The sequence below is a fragment of the Cervus canadensis genome, chromosome 23 (genome assembly GCF_019320065.1).
Source record: "Cervus canadensis isolate Bull #8, Minnesota chromosome 23, ASM1932006v1, whole genome shotgun sequence".
Lineage (NCBI taxonomy): Eukaryota > Metazoa > Chordata > Mammalia > Artiodactyla > Cervidae > Cervus > Cervus canadensis.
In genome coordinates, this window is record NC_057408.1 from 43416626 (window position 1) to 43439091 (window position 22466).

Consider the following 22466-nt stretch of genomic DNA (forward strand, 5'->3'; position numbering starts at 1 on the left):
ATTGCTTAGAATTTAACCTCATAAATTTCCACTGGACCAAACCCAGGTTGAGAATGTTGATCATGAGTCTCTTAAAATTCATGAACAATTATCAAGACTAACTTTGTTACACTTCTGACCCAGACATTAAGCTGGGGGCTGACTTTGAAGGATCTGGGATGGCTTTCAGAAGCTTTATGTGTTTATCCACCTCTCCCCATGGAGCTTCACTCAGAAAGAACAGCTGCATCGAATTCCAAAAAACAAACTTCTAAACCATGAAATCACTAGATGCTAGGTGAGTTGGGCCAACATTCTTATTTGAAAGAGAATTATAAATTCAAGCAGCATCACTTTGGCACTACTCAAATGTGATGTGTATTTTATGGTTCATAATTAAGAGTATGAATGCATTTATATCACCAGAGACCACACGTTCAATTTTTACTAAATTGGATTCATAGAACTTGGATATACGAGGGTTATATTAAAGCTGGACAATAAAGCAAAGAAAATCTTACTTTTTTAAAGTGTAAATTGCTTGAAGAGAGAGCCTCAGAGGACATTGGTTCCTTTTCTGTTTTTGCTAAAAATTTACTAGACCTTGGTAATAGTTTGCAAAAAAACAATATAATTCTTCACCCTTCCACGTACCTCCTATGACCTTCACTGTAAACTTTTCTTTTAAATTTTTTTATATGGACCATTTTAAAAGTCTTTATTATTTATTTTGTTACAATACTGCTTCTGTTTTATGCTTTATACTTTTGGATTTTTTTTTTTTTTTTTTTTTTTGCCACAAAGCATGTGGGATCTTAGCTCCCTAACCAGGGATCAAACCCTCACCCTCCACATTGAAAGGTAAAGTCTTAACCACTGGATCACTGAGGAAGTTTCATCACTGTAAACTTTGTAGGATTCTCCTACTCTGATGCTGAGTCTGGCCACGTGATTTGGTTTGGCCAATGGATCTCAGCAAACATAACACAAACAGAAGCTTGAAAAGTGCTTGCATGACTGGGCTTCTCTACTCGCTGCTGTTAGATTTCCAGGAGAATATTCCCAGGTTAGAATAATGAGAGTCACTGTAGTCATTCCAGACTATCTAGGTCTGCCAGCAGCCAGCCAATCTCCAGACACATGAACTAGCCACGTCAGGATAAGCACAGTTGCCTAAGTGACCCACAGCTGACTGCAGACAAGTAAGCCAACTCAGCCCAGATCAGCTAAGCCCCTCCAACACATAAGCTAAATAAACAGTTGTTGTGTGGGTATAACTGAAGCTTCATAACTAGGTGTTACACAGCATTATTGTGGCATTAGATATATGATACACCCTTCTCATCTTTCAAACAGATTTCAAAGTACCTTCATAGGTTCCCCAAGGTTAATATGATGTAATAAAGACAGAAATATCACAGAAGAATCCAGAGTATCTTAAGTCAGAGGATTCTTACTAGTTTTGTGACACATGGGAAAGTATTTAAATTCTCTGCACCAGCCAACTGGGTAATTGTGAGGATTAAAAGCTATGTTATGCCAAACTTGGTGTATGACCCTGGGCAAATTACTTAATCGCTTTTCTTACTTTTCATTAGTAAAATGAGGTTTAGAATGGTTGTTATCCCTCTAGAGTAATTGTGAAGGCTTTAAAAAAAAAAAGGATACAAAGCACTTAACAGAGCTTAGCAGTTAGAAAGTGCTCAATATATATTAAAATTTATCATTTTATTATTATTGTTTTATTATTTATTTAACCAGTGAAAGTGCTGAATTTGCATTAAAAAAACTAAAATACTTCAAGTTTGCACTTTAAGGTTTGAGTTTTACTCTACCGAAGTTAACGATAAGCTGATCAGCCCTGAAAAATATTTTATTTACACAATCCTGTTAAATAATATAACTTTTATATAAATTCTTTTTCATCTCTGTTGTAACTGTGTAAATCTTTTTAAAATGCAATTTTTAAAAATTTTTCTGACAAAATTCTCCCCCAAAACAGCATTTCCAATGGTGACAAATTGTGTACTCATATTCCCTATATCTGAACACTTTTTGCTACCTCAAAGGAAAATAGATCTTTCATGTTAAAAATAAAGTCTGTTATTCTTGAGGTAAAAAAAATTTATTATTTTATCTATTAACTATACTTTTCATTTTCACAACAAAAGCAAGGTATGGTGGCTGAAAGATTTCCGCTAAAATACACTTGTTACTCAAGGAGGTCTTCAGGGCCCCAAATGCAAGAATCTGTCTCCCACGGCCTCCTTTATTAGTGCAAATGAATTGTTTGATGACATATTAGCTAACTGTCACTTTGGAAGCTGAAAAAGTCTCCATAGCACAAATGAACTTTAAAATCTGGTGGTTTAACCCAAAAAAGCAGAGAGGTACATTATCTCTGTCAGCCAGAGGGCCCATATGAAACAACTTGCAGGAAACCTGAGGTGGTGAGCACCCTGTGGGTGAGACCTCGGACAGAAAAGGTGACCCTGAGTATTAGGATGCTGAAGGGGGAGATGGGAGGTGAAATTAAATAATCCTGGTGAATCATTTTAATGAAGGTTTTTAATATTTATTTATCTATTATTTACCTGGCCGCATTGGGTCCCACTTGCATCATGTGGGATCTTTGTTGCAGGCTCAGTGGTGCCCAGGCTTAGTCGCCCTGAGGTATGTGGGATCCTGGGACTTCCCAGATGGTGTGAGAAGTAAAGAAGCTGCCTGCCAATGCAGGAGACATAGGAGACAGGGGTTCTTTCCCTGGGTCAGGAAGATCCCCTGGAGGAGGACACAGCAACCCACTGCAGTATTCTTGCCTGACAAATCCCACAGAGAGAAGATCCTGGTGGTCTATGGTCCACAGGGTCACAAAGAGTTAGACACGACGGAATCAACTTAACACACACACGTGGGATCTTAGCTTCCCAACCAGGGATGGAACCCACATCCCCTGCATTAGAAGGCAGATTCCAAAACACTGGGCTGCCAGGGAAGTCCCTAATGAAAGTTTTAAAGTCAGTATTTCTGAAGTTGTTGTGACTTTCTTTTACCCTGAGTAAAATAAAGCAAGTTGTATGAGGGTTCCTATGAGATGGCTGATTGCTGCTACAAGTGATAGAATCTGGGCCTCTAGATGGCCTATGCTGGTAGTGATATAGGTGGCAAAGACGAGTGTCCCAAATCAAATGTAACAGAGAAGGAAGAATGAAAAAGTCTACAGAGCTCAGTAGAACCAGAAACAGACAGGACTCCTTTTCAGCCTAGAGACAGATAAGATAATATTCAACAGCTCTAGTATCTGAAGCCGGGCAAAATAAAAACAGTTGGCAATCAAATGCCAGGGGCTAACTGAGCCCTGCAAGACCTATAGAAAGGATTTCTCCATTTTTGTATTCTAGGGATAATGATTAGAAATAGTTTAGGATTTTATTTTTTACTAATGTGTGGCAATATGAGGAGTAATGTCATTGGGGAGAAATAAATATCTGAGAGAACATCTTTCCTACCTCTGAAAGTGAGCTGGAGCTAGGGAGAGCCCTCCAGCAAACTGTGCCCCAAGTTCCAAGACCTTCCAAGATGAAAAGCAGGAGAGATAGTTCAAGAGGGCAAGAGGCTGCCTCTGCTTTAATGCACACAAACACAAGTGGTCCAGAAGCGAGGATGAGGACAACAGGGCTAATGAGGAAAATTCTGTAAACAACAGAAGAGCAAATTATAAGGAAAGCATCACAACGAGACACATGATTTAAGAAATAAACAGTCACTCTTATAAGTTCTGTTTGGTTTGTGCAATTAAAAGTCTTCATCTGATACTGCTGATCAGTGACTCCGTAGATCAGAATCACGTTATTCCCACTCCATACCTACATAGGAATGAGCCATCATCACCTACTCACTTTGCTAAGAATTTATTTTTTTGGTCTGCCTTTAGAGTTCCAAGCTGAATGGGTTTAACTTTTCTTAAATTTGATGGGGGAATCAATTACAATCAAAACATCTAGAAAGAAACAGTAAGAGGTTTTGAATGCTAGTCCCAGAGCTGTGACAGCCTGAACATGGGCATTTAATTTCTCCTGGGTGAAAGCAAGGAGGCTCAATTAAAGAGATGTTATTTGTTAGTAAGTTTATGACCAGAAACATAGCTCTATAAAAACGCTGCAAGGCAAGAATCAAAAGCAGCACAGAAATTATCACAGGAGTTTCTTTTCATAAAAGTACAGAAAATCCAGAAGTTTTTTCGCTGCCTTCAACAACAAGGTGGCCCTAAAATTTTAACATGGATTTCCATCCATCCATTTGGTTGCCATAGAGCTAGACTAACACCATCAAACTTATTTTTTTCCAAAAGGGATATAATGGTTAAAGTACAATTTTCCCCACAATCATATACACACTAACATTAGAATTGAACTTATTAATTAATTAATTAGTTCAATAAACATTTTGGAACACCTGTTATATGTATTATTTTAGGTGTTGGGGATAGATCACTGAAACCAGACAAATACACAAAAAAGAAAAATCCTAATTCTCATGGAACTTGCATTCTACTGGGGTGAACTGAACAAATGCAAATAATTAAGTAATTATTACTTAATAAACAGAAGTAAACAAACATATTAGAAGATATAAGTGTTTGGGAGAAAAATTAGAGGGTCACGGTGTCATGAGATATTTGAGGAAGAATCCAAACTGCTCAAGGTGAGTTTCATTGAGCTTCAAAGAACTACCTACAACAGGTTGAGGGAATGAACCTTCCATGCAAAGGGAACAAGAGGCTGTAATGACGCTGAGTCCAAAGAATCGCATAGAGTCAGACACGACTGAGGTGACTTACCACGCACACATGACAAGCCCACAGCTAACACCATACTCAACGGTGAAAAGCCAAAAGCGTTTCTTTCATGATCAGTAACAAGATAAGGAGAATGTGGTGTCTTCGAAGTCAAGTGAAGAGGGCTTCAAGGAGAAGGGATTTAGGTGGATCAACTGAGAAACGGCCATTGGATTCAGCGACACGAAGGAGATAGAGTGTTGAAGGAGCGCTGTTCTCTCACTGCAGAGAGAAAAGCTATCGGTTGAGAGAGAGGGAAGGGAAGAGGTGTTGGGGGTTTGTGGAGACAGGAAAGCATACAGCTGTTTCCCAGGAAAGAGGAAGAGGGAATGGGCGAGCGGCGTACCGTGTGGCTCCTGGTTTCAGGATTCCACCTGTGCCAGCAACCAAGAATTTCACGTGGGGACTTCCCTGGTGGTCCAGTGGCTGAGAGTCTGCCTGCCAATTCAGAGGACATGGGTTCAATCCCTGGGCCGGGAAGATTCTACATGCCCTGGGGGCAAGTAAGCCTGTGAGCGCCACAACTGCCAAGACTGCGGGCCGTAACTATTGAAGCCCGCACACACCTAGAGCCCATGCTCTGCAAAAAGAGCAGCCACTGCAGTGAGAAGGCCGCACACACCTAGAGACAGACCATGTGCGGCAGCAAAGACCCAGCACAGCCAGAAATAATGAATTAATTAAATTTTTTAAAAGTATTTCAAGTGGGATGAGTCAGCCAAAGTATACCTTTTCCTCCAAACACACTGAGCCATGGAAGGTATGCTGGGAGTAAGCAGACAGTGGGATTTACCCAGAATGGAGAGGAGAGGGAGGAAAGGAGAGGAGAAAGAGAAAATGAGAGAAGGCAAGGACGTCAAACATCTGCACGAGGGCGTGATGACAAGTGCCCACAGGATGGAAGGTGGGAAGAGAGGATGAAGATGAGAAGGGAAGGAAGACAAGTGAAAATCCATGTGTTTTTAAGCCCCAGTGAGAAAAAAAGAAAGACTGCTAACATAAGGGCACCAGAGGAAGTGAAAAGGAAAAACAGGTGGTAGTTTGAATGTGGGATACTTAACATTAGAAGTTTGGAGTCATATTTATGGGAAATGCCAAGACCAAGGGTATAAGGATGAGCGTGAGGGGTGGAAGGAAGTTGTTGGACAAAATCGTAGGAGGAGAGGAAGTCAAAGAATTGAGAGTCCAGGGTATTGGAGAAACAATTTACATGGATACTGAAATCATGACAAATTGTGCCAAGAGCAGTGTTTGAGAGCAAGTGCCATGTTAGGGGGAAGAAAAACACACAAAGTTCTTAAAATGTATTTATTTTAATGGGTGTCCAGGAATTTGTAAAATGACTTAAGGGGCTGGATTAACAAGGAGCAGACATCATACTTTTCTTTGAATTGATTTAGGGGAGAAGCTTTAACTTGTGTTCATATCCCTCATATTGCTAAGCACTTGACCCTCTCTGTTGCTTTTCTCCATGTGTTCTGGGCAACATGTTTTATTTTATTTACAAAAATCTCATTTACAGTTCAATTAATGCAGTGGAGAAAACATGTTACATGCCAAGCCCTTCCATTCTTTATAGTCTGCACTGTGATTCTGGCAAGCCAAAGCCAATTAATTCATAAGAGAGAGCAAATGAGAGAAGAGATTTAGTTCATTCTTATTAAGAGCCAGTAATTCCTCCTCCTCATAAGAAAATCTATGGAAATATTGACACCAAAGTTCTTGTATCTTAGAGTTCAGGATCCCTTTGAAATTTTAGTATTTTTCTAATTTTAGTATTTTTAGTAATTTTCTAAATTTTAGTATTTTTAGTTTGAGATTTATTCAAAATACCAACCACAACACTTAAACTTGTATACATACATGCCAACACAGATAGGAAGCACAATTTACCAGGGATATGTCATATTTTATTCTCATCATTGAATAAGTTTTCATTCCCTTCTCATGCTGCTGCTGCTGCTAAGTCACTTCAGTCGTGTCCGACTCTATGTGACACCATAGACGGCAGCCCACCAGGCTCCGCCGTCCCTGGGATTCTCCAGGCAAGAACACTGGAGTGGATTGCCATTTCCTTCTCCAAAGCATGAAAGTGAAAAGCGAAAATGAAGTCGCTCGTTTGTGTCCGACTCTTTGCGACCCCATGGACTGCAGCCCACCAGGCTCCTCCATCCATGGGATTTTCCAGGCAAGAGTACTGGAGTGGGGTGCCATTGCCTTCTCCACTTCTCACGCTAGTCACTTGCTAATATTTCTTTTCACAGTGACTAGGACAATTTACTGTGCTATTCTGTTGCTAACAGGTACATATACCTAAATCAGTTGTGCTAAAAGTATAGATGTAAAATAGGGTGCTTGATATCATTCAGCATATAGCATCCTTTGAATATTATTTGATCTTATCTGTACTTCTTTCATTAGAGATTATCATCTACTATACACAGTGCACTATCAATTTTGGTGCAAAATTTCTTGTCAAGAGATTTCTTACAAATAAGATATAGTAATATAACTGATGTGTTTTCTCTCTACTAACAACTGTATAAAATAATTGATTGTTTTGCTTCCCTTCTGTATGAAAGAAAAAGATGAGGTTTGGGATAAACAACAGTTATTTTTATTAATGCATGCCCACTTAAAATAAAACCAACATAAGCTGTGGATAAATAAATATGCTAAGCTATATGTCCTTGAACTGTTAAATATGGTTTGACATCCTATAATAAAATCTTACTTCCAAATATTTCTTTGTGATATAGACAGGATCACATAAATTTTTTAAAGTGACTTAAAAATAAATGGTAGTGTATCATATTCAGGGTCAAGTTGTAAGACATTTTCTTAATTTATTTTTATTTGTCAGAAAGAAGGGCTATTTAACATCCAGATAAAGTTGCTGATGTGAAAAGCCTATGAAATTATAAAAAGGATATGAATTGGTCAGTAATACCAAAAGAAAAAATCAGTATTGAATTTTATCATATAAAGCATAACAGTGAAAAATTGAACAAACTTTAGAAGAAAACTAAATTGCATTTAATTGTAAAAGGGATTGATAATATTATGTGAGATTTAAAGATAATGAGTGAATGAAATAGTAACTGAAAAATAAGAATTATTTATTTTTGCTTTACCCCTCTAATTAGAGCAAAGTTAATGGAATCGATGGAATTCCAGATGAGCTATTTCAAATCCTAAAAGATGATGCTGTGAAAGTGCTGCACTCAATATGCCAGCAAACTTGGAAAACTCAGCAGCAGCCACAGGACTGGAAAAGGTGTTTTTATTCCAGTCCCAAATAAGGGCAATGCCAAAGACTGTTTAAATTACTGCACAACTGTGCTCATTTCACATGTTAGCAAGGTAATACTCAAAATCCTTCAAGCTAGACTTCAACAGGATGTAAACCAAGAACTTCCAGATGTACAAGCTGGATTTAGAAAAGGCAGAGGAATCAGAGGTCAAATTGCCAACATCCATTGGATCATGGAGAAAGCAAGAGAATTCCAGAAAAACATCTCCTTCTGCTTCATTGACTACACTAAAGCCTTTGACTGTGTGGATCACAACAAAATGTGGAAAATTCTTACAGATATGGGAATACTAGATATCCTTACCTGCCTCCTGAGAAACCCATCTGCAGGGCAAAAAGCAACAGTTAGAATGGGACATGGAGGAATGGACTGGTTCAAAATTGGGAAAGGAGCATCAAGGCCGTATATTGCCACTCTGCTTATTTAACTTATATGAAGAGTACATCATGTGAAATGTCGGGCTGGATGAAGCACAAGCTGGAATCAAGATTGCAGGGAGAGATAACTTCAAATATGCAGATGATACCACCCTTATAGCAGAAGAGGAACTGAAGAGCCTCTTGATGAAGGTGAAAGAGGAGAATGAAAAAGCTGGCTTAAAACTCAACATTCAAAAAACAAAGATGATGGCATCTGGGCCTATCATTTCATGGCAAACAGATAGAGAAAAACTGGAAACAGTGACAGACTTTATTTTCTTGTGTTACAAAATCACTGCAGGTGATAACTGCAGCTATGAAATTAAAAGTCACTTGCTCCTTGGAGAAAAAGCTATGACCAACCTAGACAGCATATTAAAAAACAGAGACATCACTTTGCCAACAAAGGTCTGTAATGTCAAAGATATGGATTTTCCAGTAGTCATGTACAGATTTGAGAGTCGGACCATAAAGAAGGCTGAGCACCGAAGAATTGATGCTCTTGAATTGTGGTGTTGGAGAAGACTCTTGAGAGTCCCTTGGACGGCAAGGAGATTAAACCAGTCAATCCCAAAGGAAATTAGTCCTGTATATTCATTGGAAGGACTGATGCTGAAGCTGAAGCTCTAATACTTTGGCCACCTGATGTGAAAAACTGACTCCTTAGAAAAGACCCTGATGCTGGGAAAGACTCAGCATAGGAGGAGAAGCGGGTATACAGGGCGAGATGGTTGGATGGCATCACTGAGTCAATGGACATGAATTTGAGTAAGCTCCAGGAAATGGTGAAAGACAGAAAAGCCTGGTGTACTGCAGTCCATGGGGTCACAAAGAGGTGGACCTACACTTAGCAACAATTTAAATACATCTTTTACTATCTTATGACTTAAATAAGACTATGATTCAATTCCTAATAGATGTAAGTCTTCAGGTTTATTTTTATTTTTGCTGTCCACCATTATTCTATTGTAAAGTACAAAACAACAGATGGGGTACCTATATTCTCAGGAATCTGAGCCATCACAATTTCCTAATCACCCTGTTTTCCTGACTCAGAACTCCATCAAGCCGTGGGCTACTGGATGTTTAATTCATACATATTTGGCAAGGTTTATCTCATCTGCAACTTGAATAATACATTCCCCTATAATTCAAATTTGTGTTACTACTACTAACACAACAATAATGTAAGTGCAACATCTGGTGTATGAAGTGGAAAGGCTCTAAAAAGGAACACTTGAAAAACAAAAGTATAAAGCCAAACATCTCAGCTGTTTCCTGAAATCTGCGCCAGGTCTAACACTGGGTCAAATGCAGCTGCCAACCTCTCCTGCTTTTGAAGTTCCACATGCTTCATCTCTTCTTTCCTTGGGCTACAAAATCCGTTCCATCTTACATCTCCCATAATGGGAGTCAAGCAGAAATGAAGAATCGCTACCACTCTCCAAATCTCACTATCTCTCTGGAGTTTTACAGCAGGGAGTCCACATGGAACCCAGTTCTGTACAGGACATTGTCAGTTAAACTCACAGGCAACAGAAAATACTGGCCAATTTTTTTCAATTCCACTATCACGTCCCACCATGAGTTGTGAATTATGCAAAGCTTGGAAGTGACTATAAAATCGCACCAAAGCCTATACTGATGCTCATTCACTCTCAAAGTGCTGTTCCAACTCTGAGTAAGAGGCTAGGGAAGTATTCTAGTTCTAACAATGTATCCCCTACTGAGTTGTCCCCTTTCTGATGTGAAATGTGGAGTCTTGAATTCCAGACTATGATAAGAATTGCTAGAAACAGGAGGAAACCTCAAATCAGAAAAGAGGAACCTCCACACTGGCATGGTGAAGTATGTAAAATGGACAGTCATGTGCTATCAATTTCCTCTTCTTACTTAGAAGTTGAACCCCAGAGTGCATGGGCCCCCAGAATCAAGACCACATAGACCAGTCTTTGTTGTGAGTCTCTTAAGTTCTAGTCAATGCAATACATCCAGAAGCGGTGGTGAAACTTACAGGAAGTGCTCTGCTGCCAGAATAAAGATGAAATGGCTGAAGCTGAAAGAGGCATTTTGGACCACAAAATGGAAGTCAAAATGAATGTTGATGAAGAAACTAGGTAGACGAGGGAGTATAGATACATGTATATGTATGGCTATATCCCTTTTGCTGTCCATCTGAAACTATCACAGACAGCATTTTTAATCACCTATACTTCAATACAGGATTCCTAGGTGGCTCAGTGGTGAAGAACCCACCTGCCAATGCAGGAGACATAAGAGATGCAGCTTTGATCCCTGGGTCAGGAAGATTCCCTGGAGGAGGGCATGGCAACCCACTCCAGTATTCTAGCCTAGAGAATCCCATGGACAGAGGAGTCTGGAAGGCTACAGTCCACAGGATCTCAAAGAGTCAGACAGGACTGAAGTGACTTAGCAGAGACACACATACACCAATACAAAATAAAAAATAAATAAAAAAAAAACTAGGTAGGTAGAAGAAATCTCGACCTGAATGATCATGGAAGTCCTGGATCTCTTATCCAGACTTTTACATAAAAAGAGAAAAATAATTGTGTCTTACTTCAGCCACTGTTATATATGTTGCTTGTCACAGGCAGATGAAACTAATCATAACTAATACATTAGAGAAGGCTAATTGTCTCATTTTATTAGATGCATTCAGAAACAATTATGAAAAACTCTCTTTCACAGGTGTTCCTATGAGATGATTTCAACATTATATGCATTTCAAGGAGCGTAATAACACTGGAGAATGTAATTAATTCAACCCATTTTGCTCCCTCATCCATCTTCTCTGAAGCCAACAGTTCCCTTTTAAGCTTTTAATGCAGCGTGGTAACCATTACAAATGTTCACAGCATTTCCGCTTCACCTTCCAGACATCTGTGGGCTTGCCCTTCCCTGACCACTTGAATCAGGTGGCTCTATGGCTAGGTTGACCAATGAAATACGAGCAGAAGTAACATATGTCACTTCCATGAGAATGCTTTAAGAACCAGTGTGTCTTTCACAATGCCCACTTTCTCCCACAGTAGAGATTATAAGAGTATTTACCAAGATTGTGCCTCTGTCACTTTGAATCCCTAAATAAATGTTATGATTGCCTTTGGCAACCCACGGAAAAGAATGACACAAAACAAGAACTAACCTTTATTTCATTGAAATGCTAATATGGGGGAGGGAGGGTGTTCTTGCAGCAAAAATTAGCTTATCCTGACTGATATATGCAATTCTCTGAGCAGATATTATGACGCAAATCATCCTGTGCATGACTGTATATGGAGGAGCAGGCAGAGAACTGAATTTAACACTTTCTTAAAGATTGAACCAACTGAAATGTCAAATTTCTTTCCTAAGGGTTTTCTGTCTCCACTAGACTCTCCAGTACGACCATGCAAGCACTTTCAGGTTTCTCTTCCACCCCAAGCATCTTCCAATATGTACTTTTGCAAGACATTGACTCATGTATCTTCTTTTTTTTTTTTTTTCATGTATCTTCTTAGTTTTGTTTCAAAATACCTATGAAGGTAACTCTCTACTACCTCCTGCCACCTACTCATAGCTGTCATCATTTATATCCAGATCATTCCCAAATCCCCTGCAGGTCTTATCCCCACCACTCTGCTAAAAATGCTGTCTGTAAAAATATCAATGACTTCATACTTACCAAAACTATAGGCTTCATCCTCCTCAACTACTTTGCCCTTGGGCCCCTGATGATGTTTCTCCATAGTTTAATGATAAAACTCCTCTAGAGGGACTTTTCCTGGTCCTCTTATCTCTCTAACCACTTTTCTCCATCTCCTTTTCTTTGCTTTTTCTAACCTCAGCTGCCACCAAGATTCTCCCATCAATCTCCATTATATTTACCCCTTTTTTAAAAAATCTCTCCAGATGGGCTCATCAACCCAATCATTTATGAACTGATGTCTCAAAATCTGTTATCTACAGCCCCCAAATCACTCAGCAATTATTCACAAACTTCACAGAGCTCTAGGTTCTCATAACTGAAGCAGAAATCATTATCTTCTGCCTCAACTGAGAGCTTCTTCTATTTTCTGGGCTTCCCTTGTGTCTCAGCTGGTAAAGAATCTGCCTGCAATGAGGGAGACCTGGGTTTCATTCTTGGGTTGGGAAGATCCCCTGGAGAACGGAATGACTGCTCACTCCAGTATTCTGGCCTGGAGAATTCCATGGACCGTATAGTCCATGGGGTCGCAAAGAGTTGGACACGACTGAGCGACTTTCACTTTCTTCTATTTTCTATCATATCTCAACCCAGTGTGCTAAAAATCCCAGTGATTCTGGACTCCTCTGTCTCCCATCGCCAATCAGGTCCTTCAACCTATTTCTTTCTCTGCATTATAACTGGTAATTCTTTTGTTCATATTTGTTTCATCTCTATTGCTCTCTGCATAGCCTCCTTGCTGACCTCTCTGCCTCTTTGTCTACTTATGTGAACTCATTTATGAGATCACCTAAATTATCTCCCTCAATTTTTGATTATATATTCCCTATAAAATGAATGCATATTATCACTGCATTACAAAACTCTTTAAAACTGACTTTATAACATTTTTGTTTTATGTCCTACACTACCCAGCAAAGAGTTGGACATGACTGAGTAACTGAATACCACCACCCATCTAATGCTATAATCCAAAACCTCAGATGACTCTATGCTTCAAATCCCTATATAATTCTTAAGGTTCCTCTTTTTTGTTGCATTTCTTTAGGATCCTTTATGTTTCCATCTCCCTGTCTCATCAACTAGACCATGAACTACTCTCTGTCTCATTAAACTTGGTATTTGCAACATGTGATGGATCTATCTATCCCTCTATCTATTCTAAGCAATAAAAAATTCTAAGCTTCTATCATTTTTGTAAAAAAACAAAACAAACAACAACAACAACAAAAACCTGCCATAATTTCTTTCAACTTTACCACTGTTTTTCTTCTTTCAGTCATGCTCAATGCTCAAAAAACCAGTTTTCACTTTGTGAAAGTTCATGTAATCAAAAAGTAATTATTTCAAGTAGGCAAAAAGTATTCTATGATCTTTTATAAAAGAGGAGAGTCAGTGCTGAATTACTTAGAAATGGTTTCAGAATGATGTAAAGTAAGAGCTGTAAAGAATAACTTGCCCATACTTTGTATGCTGAGACATTTTTGAGCAAATCTTAAAAGCAATGCATAGGAATTTAGTCATGAGACTTTCAGCAAGATTAATGGGAGCAATGCTCCTTAAATCCCCTGACACAGCTCTGAAAACTTCCCAAGTGCTTCAGGGATATCTTTGTGACTTAAAATTCTGGCTTTAGTTTCAGGTTGCAGATTTCAGGAAGCAATGGATGTGTTTGATATTGACAACCTTATGGCCTCAATTATATAATAACAGGATATCAGGTTTTGATGATAACCTAGAGGCTATTCTGTTTGATACTTGAATTCTTTCTAAAACACTAGTCAAGTAATTATGCTATTTCTATTTGAGCAGGAAAATCATTGCCTCCCAAATGTCCATTTCATTTAGACAAATCAGAGACAAAGATGAAAGTAACTTATGATGGTGAAAGATATAATTTTTAAGACTTTGAAGAAAAAATTTTTTTTTCTTCCAAATACCCAAGCTTCCCAAATATCCCAGTACAGCTTCTAATGATAGTTGTAGAACACATAAAAATGATAGTTGCATGACACATATTTATTTAGTGTGGGCTCATTAATGTTAGAACAGCCTTGGAAGAGATCTCGCTACAGTTAACTGGCATGGGATAACTCTTGTTCACAGATATCCTTGTAGTTACTGTTGTTTAGTCGCTAAGTTGTGTCTGACTGTCTGTGATCCCATGGACTGAAGTGCATCAAGCTTCCCTGTCCTTCACTATCTCCTGGAGTTTACTCAAACTCATGTCCATTGAGTCGGTGACGCCATCCAACCATCTCATCCTCTGCTGTTCCTTTCTCCTCTTGCTCTCAATCTTTCCCAGCACCAGGGTCTTTTTTGATGAGTTGGCTCTTTGTATCAGGTGGCCAAAGTATTGGAGCTTCAGCTTCAGCATCAGTCCTTCCAATGAATATTCAGGGTTGATTTCCTTAAGGATTGACTAGTTTGATCTCCCTGCTGTCCAAGGGACTGTCAAGAGTCTTCTCTAACACCACAGTTATTAGATATCCTTAAGATAAGACATTTGTAAAAATTTCTCCCCAGATGGCAATTTTCATCTGTTTCTAGTTGGTAGGAATATTCAGGAAGTTTAACATAAAAATTCTTTATTTTGAAGAGCCAACATGCTCTGGAGTTTTTTAAAACTAATATTTTCCTTTCAGAGATCTTCCATATAACCAAAATCATTCTTAAATTCAATGGAAAATTCTGCACACTCTATGTGAGTCCCGTCTTGATTTATATCTGCAGAGAGGTCCAGCGATTGTGTAAAACTTAACAACCAGCATTCCAGAATTCCCCATTCTTTTACCTTAGTAGTCAAGAACTGAAATACATTAATGTTTGAAAAAATGTTTCTTTCTAATCATATTTATGGCACCATTTTTCTCTTGTCAAAACCATCTTAAGAAACTTCTGTAACACTAAACTTCCACTAAATGTGCCACCAATTTAAGCCAAAAGCATGTCAACAGCAAACATATTTTAACATGAACTATAATCTATATCTCCATAGAGATGGCTGTTTCTAATGCAAGATTCTGCCAGAGTGCCAACCTAAGAAAAAGCAAACCAAATCTATTTTAAGTGGAGGAAAAAACTAGAGTTCAAAGAATGGCAGCTACAATCTGAGCATTTTATAGTTTGATTCATAAAGTAACTACAGAGTGTGCTTTTGAAGTATTATTGCTTCTCTTAGCAATAAGCAGAATCTTTGTATCTTAAAGGCAATCATAATCCCTAGTCTAAATTATCTTAACCTGAAGTTGTCCTTTACACAAAGATCTTTATCACTTAAATATCTAAAATTTCACTAAAATCTTCTTGGGAATGAAACAGGAACTCTCAGATTGAAAGTCTGGGCCTTTGTAGGGAAAACTCACCATGATAATAATGTAGATTAAGAATGTGTATTGAAAAATACACGTTCTTTTGTTTTAAGAGAAACAAGTTCCGAGTTCTGTTGACCCAATAGGTCAGGCAGAATAACAAATAATGCCACCAGGAACACACAGGAAAGAAGATGATAGAGGAAGTTTTCTGGATTTCTGGAATATTTAGGGCATGAGAGACAAGGAAGACAGATGAAGGAGAAGATAGAATAACCTCTCTAAGACATTTCTCCTGAAGGGTGAATGAAGAAAGGGAAAAACATGTGACTATAAGGTATTAAAATAGACCCACAATTGGACTTCAAATGCTTGTGAGGAAAAGTTTGCATCTAACATTGAAAGAGTAAACAGTGTGAGACACAGAAGATACCCCACCTTTAGGAACCAAAGTAACAGACCTGGCATGCTTTTAGTCACATTCTCAGAAAACAGATTTGACCCAGAGTCAGAGCAGCCAAAATACATTACAAAACCTTTAACCAGAATAGCTTGTGATTGGATAATTAAAGCATAGACAGGCATTGTGGGAGAAACTGACATACAGGTAGGAGGATGAAAAAGGAGGCAATGAAATTAAAAGTCATTGTGATTAGTTTTGTTAATTGACACCTACCCTGCTGCTGCTAAGTCGCTTCAGTCGTGTCCGACTCTGTGCGACCCCAGAGACAGCAGCCCACCAGGCTCCGCCGTCCCTGGGATTCTCCAGGCAAGAACACTGGAGTGGGCTGCCATTTCCTTTTCCAATGCATGAAAGTGAAAAGTGAAAGTGAAGTTGCTCAGTCATGTCTGACTCTTAGCGACCCCATGGACTGCAGCCTACCAGGCTCCTTTGCCCATGGGATTTTCCAGGCAAGAGTGCTGGAGTGGGGTGCCATTGCCTTCTCCGGACACCTACCCTAGTTGAATACAAAAGAAACAAAATTTTATTTATTCTTCCTTGACCTATATATGCCTATTTTTGTTGTTTTTGTTGCTGTTATATAAGTGCTATCATATGTTTTAATGTTCAGTTGGATGACACATGTGTTTGTCTTGGTGACAAGCTAAGTGAACACGGGGAAAGTATTTTAGGCAAACCCTCCAAAGACGGAAGGTGGAGCAACATTATTTGAATATTGGTGACCTAAATGGAAGCTGAACATTGGTACCCCAGATTTATGTGGGAAATTGGTTGTTTTTTTTAAACATAACTTATACCCTTTAGGCAAATGATTAATTAACCTTCAATGTTGGAATGCTGTGTCTATGTCATTATGTGCACTTAGACTTGTATATCTGTTTCACCAAGTGACCACTCTAAAGAAATATATAGAACAAAACATGAGCAAGTTATTATTTGTCCATAACCTCAACACACTGGAGTAGCCTTTACACGCTACCTAGTTTTAGCAAAACCAAAGTACAGAGGTTCAAAGAAACTTCTAACATGTATAATTATCTTTGTCCGAGATTATACTTGTAATTATATAATTGAGATCACAGGGCCATGGTGGAGGAGAATTCCATCTAAAACTTATCCCAAATCACTCTTCTGTGTGCAAGCTTTCTCTAGCCACTCTTCACAATCCAGCAGGAAGGTTGTCTAATTTAGTCTAGATGGTAGCGTTCTCAAGTAAAAATAAAGGTCTTTAAACCATAGCTATGGAGGAAAAATTCTTCCTAATTTATACAAGCAGCAGAATTTTAAACTTTATAGTTGATCAGGTTAGGTATCAATAATAAACAGTACATAGAGTGGATCTTTAAATTGTGTTCTGAGTACTACAAAGCAAAGTTTCACTCTCAAACTCTTTTGAGAACCATATACATTTTTATGCCTACTTACACAAAGTGAACTATAATGCTTTTATAACAACTTCTAGCTCCTCTTGCTAAAAATAGAAAGTAAAATGTTCCATCACGTGGTTACATTCTAAACCACCTGGATGTTCTTCTGTCTTCATTGGTACTGGTCTTCTTCCTTAGGGTCGTCTTCTCTGAAATACAGACTTCACTTGTCACTAACTGTAGGCTTCATGGGAGTTGATTGTAAATGCAGGAATTAATGCATACGGCTTGCATCTCTTTGTTGCTTTCCTGTGTGTTTCTTTGCTTTGTTGGCTACAATTATTTTCCATTGTCAGTCACTGTATTCAATGAGAAGGGAAGTATTTCTCTCCAGAGAAAGAGTCACTTTAAAATTGATGGGGGAAATGAAAATGAACTCCTTTGTAAGACTATTATACTCTTTATATAACATATCCCTGGCAGGGGTAGGTATACCTTTTCTTAAAGAGAATACAATGAGGTGACTCATCTTTATCTAAAGAATATTGTGAGGTGCAAGGTATAGCAGATGCCAATTTTTTTCCTCCAATTCTTTTCCTTCTTCACACGTGCCTGTGGGAATTTCATTCACACAGATACACATGCACTCTGATTCTTGTGGGAGCTTGCATGCTTTCTGTGACTTCATGCTATGGTGATAGTTCATTGATTCAGAGGTGAGCACTGGACCCAGGTGGGCCTGTATGAGTCCTTAACTGGAAATTTTCCAACAGGGACTGAAGAACTCAAATTTAGCTCATATGATAAAAGGGAAGGGAATAGGTCATAGGCTGGTGCCATTGACTAAGGAAGTAGAGGAATTTGTGATAAAAGGAAAGGATGAATCAAACAAAACACAGTATGTCAAGGGTATTAGAATAATGTTTGATTGTTTTAAATATCTAGCCCCATTCCTCTCCCCAGGTTTGGCGATACTTGGAATTTCCTATCCCCCCTATTTTGAACTGGTTGAATGTTACTAGCAAACAAAACAGCCTGAAATGAAACACTAGCATATAGCTCATGTGACCTTAAAAGGTAGGATGGATGTCTTACTTTCAGGAAAATGGGACCCACTAGTGTATTAGATTCTAAATATCTGGACCTCCTTCTCCTTACCTCAGGAGATGCAGCTGACTTTAATGAACAGGGTGCCATGAGCCTCTGTCACCCCCAGGAGCTTAGCTGCCCCGCCCACCAAGAGGCAGATGCTTCATGCTCCTATTACGTTCAGTACTTCCCTCTCAGGATGATAGTGCTTAACATGGACTAATTTATAGTTCTTACCATGGTAGCCTGAGCCAAGCAGCTAAGCGAATTCTCTAAAAGAGCCTCCAGATAAGCCTGATGTAAGACAGACTGATATAATAAATTTCAGGTAAAGGTATATGTGAAAGACACTGAGTAGCAAAACCAAGTTTTACTAATAAACACAGGATAATGTTTTTAAACTCTTAATACCAAATATTATGTAGATAACACTGGCTTGGCCTTTTCTAAATTTTCTTTCCTTACAGTTGCTTCTGGTTGCCTAGCTACTAGTTACAGGGTTCTCTGTAGTGCTACCCTATAAAATTTTCTACTCTGAGAGGTTTAAGGTGGATCTGTTTGGATCTGTGCTTTATAAGGCAAGGCCCACAGCAAAATCCACTCAAGTCCAAGACTTAAGTTAATGAAAATCAACTTAGGATACATGCCAAGAGGGGTAGGATTGACTTACACATCAAAAAAAGTGCTTACATGATGTGATTCTAGGTGGTCCTCTTCAAACTCCTTCCTCATCCATTGATTCATAAAGAAACGCCATCATTCTCTTAAAAAGTTAATCCATTATGAATGAAAATCCCCAACAAAAGGCAATGTATTACACTGTTTTCTATAATGCACACCTTGATGAAAATGAACAATCTGAACACTTATTGAGGAGTGAAGGGAGGGGGGACCATGTACACTTCCCAGACCTGTGGGTTGATAAAACAGTACCAAATAGGGAAACTGAATTTGCCAAAAGTAAATTCTTTAACTTGATGACTTTTACTTATTTTCCACCTTACTGGAAGGGCTTAAATGACATTTATGAACATTTTAAAGACATAAATGGAGATTATCAACAAAATTATATTTGCTTTAAATATCCTGCCAAAAGTTTCAAGAAACTAATATCTAGGTGATAACAGTGTCTGAACTACTGGTCGTTGTTGACCAAAGGACTATTTTTAATGTAGGTATGATTTAATGAGCACATATTCTAATAAACGTTACAAAATGATGCTTCTCTTGATCATCTTAATCATATAAACATAAAATTATTGCTAAATTATTAAAGTGCAACCTCCTTCAAAGGGGAACCGTGTAACAGTTGATTTCTATTTTTCTGATGTGCCTAGAATGGAAGCTGGGAAACATGAGAAACACTAAACCCTTCAACTCTTGAAAATTATTTAAAACAAGATAGTAAAAAATCTAAAAACTCTAAGTTCAGTGAGGTTATTTTATATTTAGTCTCCTTCTTAATCATAATCTTAGATTTATTTTCCCTAATTCTTTAATAAGATTATGAGACATGGGAAATCATGCCACCCACTGGAAATATAACCTTTTTTGAATGTTATAATATTTTGTGAAAGTCAAATAGTTAATATGTGTGCTTTCATCTTGACCCTAACACACAGAACACTAGAGAAGAGTTTCTTGACCTTAGGTACAGTTATAAACCCTTTGGACACAGAACATGCATTAATCACACATGAAATTCATGTTCTCAGGAACATAGTTTTGAAAATACTGGTTTAAATCTCCCCACATTTTTTCACCAAGAAATGCATCCAGCTATTTCAACACTTTCCTTCCTAATGTTCAAGGCTTCATTTTCTTAACTGGAACAAAATTGATCATGACCGCCCTCCTCCCTTCTCACAATGGCTGTGCTTGCAACATGGAGAAAGATTTTCTTCTGGCTTTCTGTTCAGGAACCATACCTCTCAATAAAGAGCTTACCAAAAACCTAAGTAAGTGCTTTAACACTTCAACATTGAGATAGATGACTTTATTAAGGGTTATAATTTAAAAACCCACTTTTAATTTTTGAAACTGATATGTTTCAAAACATATTATGAAAATTCCAAATCTAGGTCACTCAAAATCTCACAAGGACTCCAGCATCAGGGCTGCCTATATTCACGCCCCTTGCTCTCACTCTTTTAGAATAGCCTCACTTCCAAATATTTGTTGGAAGTCTTTCATGAGTACAAAAATATTTTCTGTACTTGAAAACATACAAGGAGGAAGGCATGGTAGAAGATAAGAAGAAGGTAGACAATTCCCTGCCCCCAAGTGTCTTATAATAGGGGTTTCCCTGGTGGCTCAGCCGGTAAAGAATCTGCCTGCCAATGCAGGAGACACAGGTTCGGTTCTTGTTGGGGGAAGATCCCCTGGAAAAGGAAAGGGCAACCCACTCCACTATTCTTGTCTGGAAAAATCCCATGGACAGAGGAGCCTGGTGGGCTACAGTCCATGGGATCGCAAAGAACTGGGCATGACTTAGCGACTGAACAACAGTAAAAGTATCTTATAATACACTAACGGATAGAAAATTAGCAAGGAAATAAACCTTCTACCCTAAATTTTCCATCCCCAAATCTATTACCAGGGAAACCTTGCTCTGATGGCTACACGCTGTCACTGGGCCTCTGCTATTTTGGGATCTGATCACCCTTTGCTATCGGTGAGCCCAGTTCTGTAAGACTGTCCCCTCCTCTCAGTCCTGGCTTGTAGAAGACAGCTGCCCCTTCTTGATGATGCAGGTGGCCCTTGGACTAATGCATTCCTAGCGATTCTGGCAGATAGTGTCCTCTCCCTTTGAACATGACCATCTGGAGAGATTTCCGGCCTCACTTATGTGAGTTTTTTGAGCCTTCTTCTACCATTTTCGGCAGCAGTTCTGGCATTTTTATCGCGCTTAGAAAGGGCCAATACTCTCTTCAAAATCTCAAGAGTCAGAGCAGTATCATGTCAGTTCCACGGTCTTTGCCAGGTAATTAAATCTCCTAGTATGGGAGAATGCTTTGTATCAACAAACTCTTCTTTATCTGGCCTTCAGTAATGGTTCTCTTGTTCCAGTACGCTCATAATCCAGTCTGAGAGATACCATCAGAGCCCTGCCAGGGGGTTTTGGCTAAGACTTTCAGCTGCTTATTTCCTCCCTTCATAGGCTCAGCACTTCATCTCTCTAGCCAGTTCATTCTATGACTTCACTCTAGTGACCTAAAGGAGAGGGGAACGGTTATATTCTAAAGGTCGGAGTGGGAATCTGTCCCATTTTGTGAAGCAGAGGCTTTTCATCATCTTCAATCAAGTAGAAACAGAAGGCATGAACCACTACTACAAGCACAGATGGTTCACAAAAAGCTTGAATTATCATGTTTTCCAGTATATACTTACCTGGCAGGGGAGGTACCATGATCAAGAAGGTGGTCCTCCCAGGGAGAGGCTTAGCCATTGCACCGTGCTTGTGTTGACCTCTGCAATTTCCCCAAATGTGGGAAACTTGACGGCATAATTTCTGGTGGTGGGGGACTGAGTTCATGCTCTTTTTTTTTTTTTTTTTTTTTTAAGGGCTTCCCTGATAGCCCAGTTGGTAAAGAATCCACCTGCAATACAGGAGACCCTGGTTTGATTCCTGGGTTAGGAAGATCCACTAAAGAAGGGATAGGCTGCCCACTCCAGTATTCTTGGGCTTCCCTGGTGGCTGAGCTGGTAAAGAATCCGCCTGAAATGCTGGAGACCTGGGTTCGATCCCTGGGTTGGGAAGATCCCCTGGAGAAGGGAAAGGTTACCCACTCCAGTATTCTGGCCTGGAGAATTCCATGGAACATATAGGCCATGAGGTGCAAAGAGTCGGACACTACTGAGCAACTTTCACTTTCACTTTCCAGTATATCAGTCCAGACTTTGTTGTTGTTGTTCAGTTGCTAAACTGTATCCGACTCTTTGTGACCCCATGGACTGTAGCACACCAGGCTCCTCTAT

The 22466-nt window shown here is 39.0% G+C and overlaps 1 non-coding gene across 1 annotated transcript; it reads left to right on the plus strand.

Moving 5' to 3' along the window:
- Positions 1 to 21870: 21870 nt before the first annotated feature.
- LOC122425930 lies at positions 21871 to 22036 on the plus strand. The gene has a single exon (XR_006265078.1). It is a non-coding gene; the product is annotated as a U1 spliceosomal RNA (small nuclear RNA).
- The last annotated feature ends 430 nt before the right edge of the window (positions 22037 to 22466 follow it).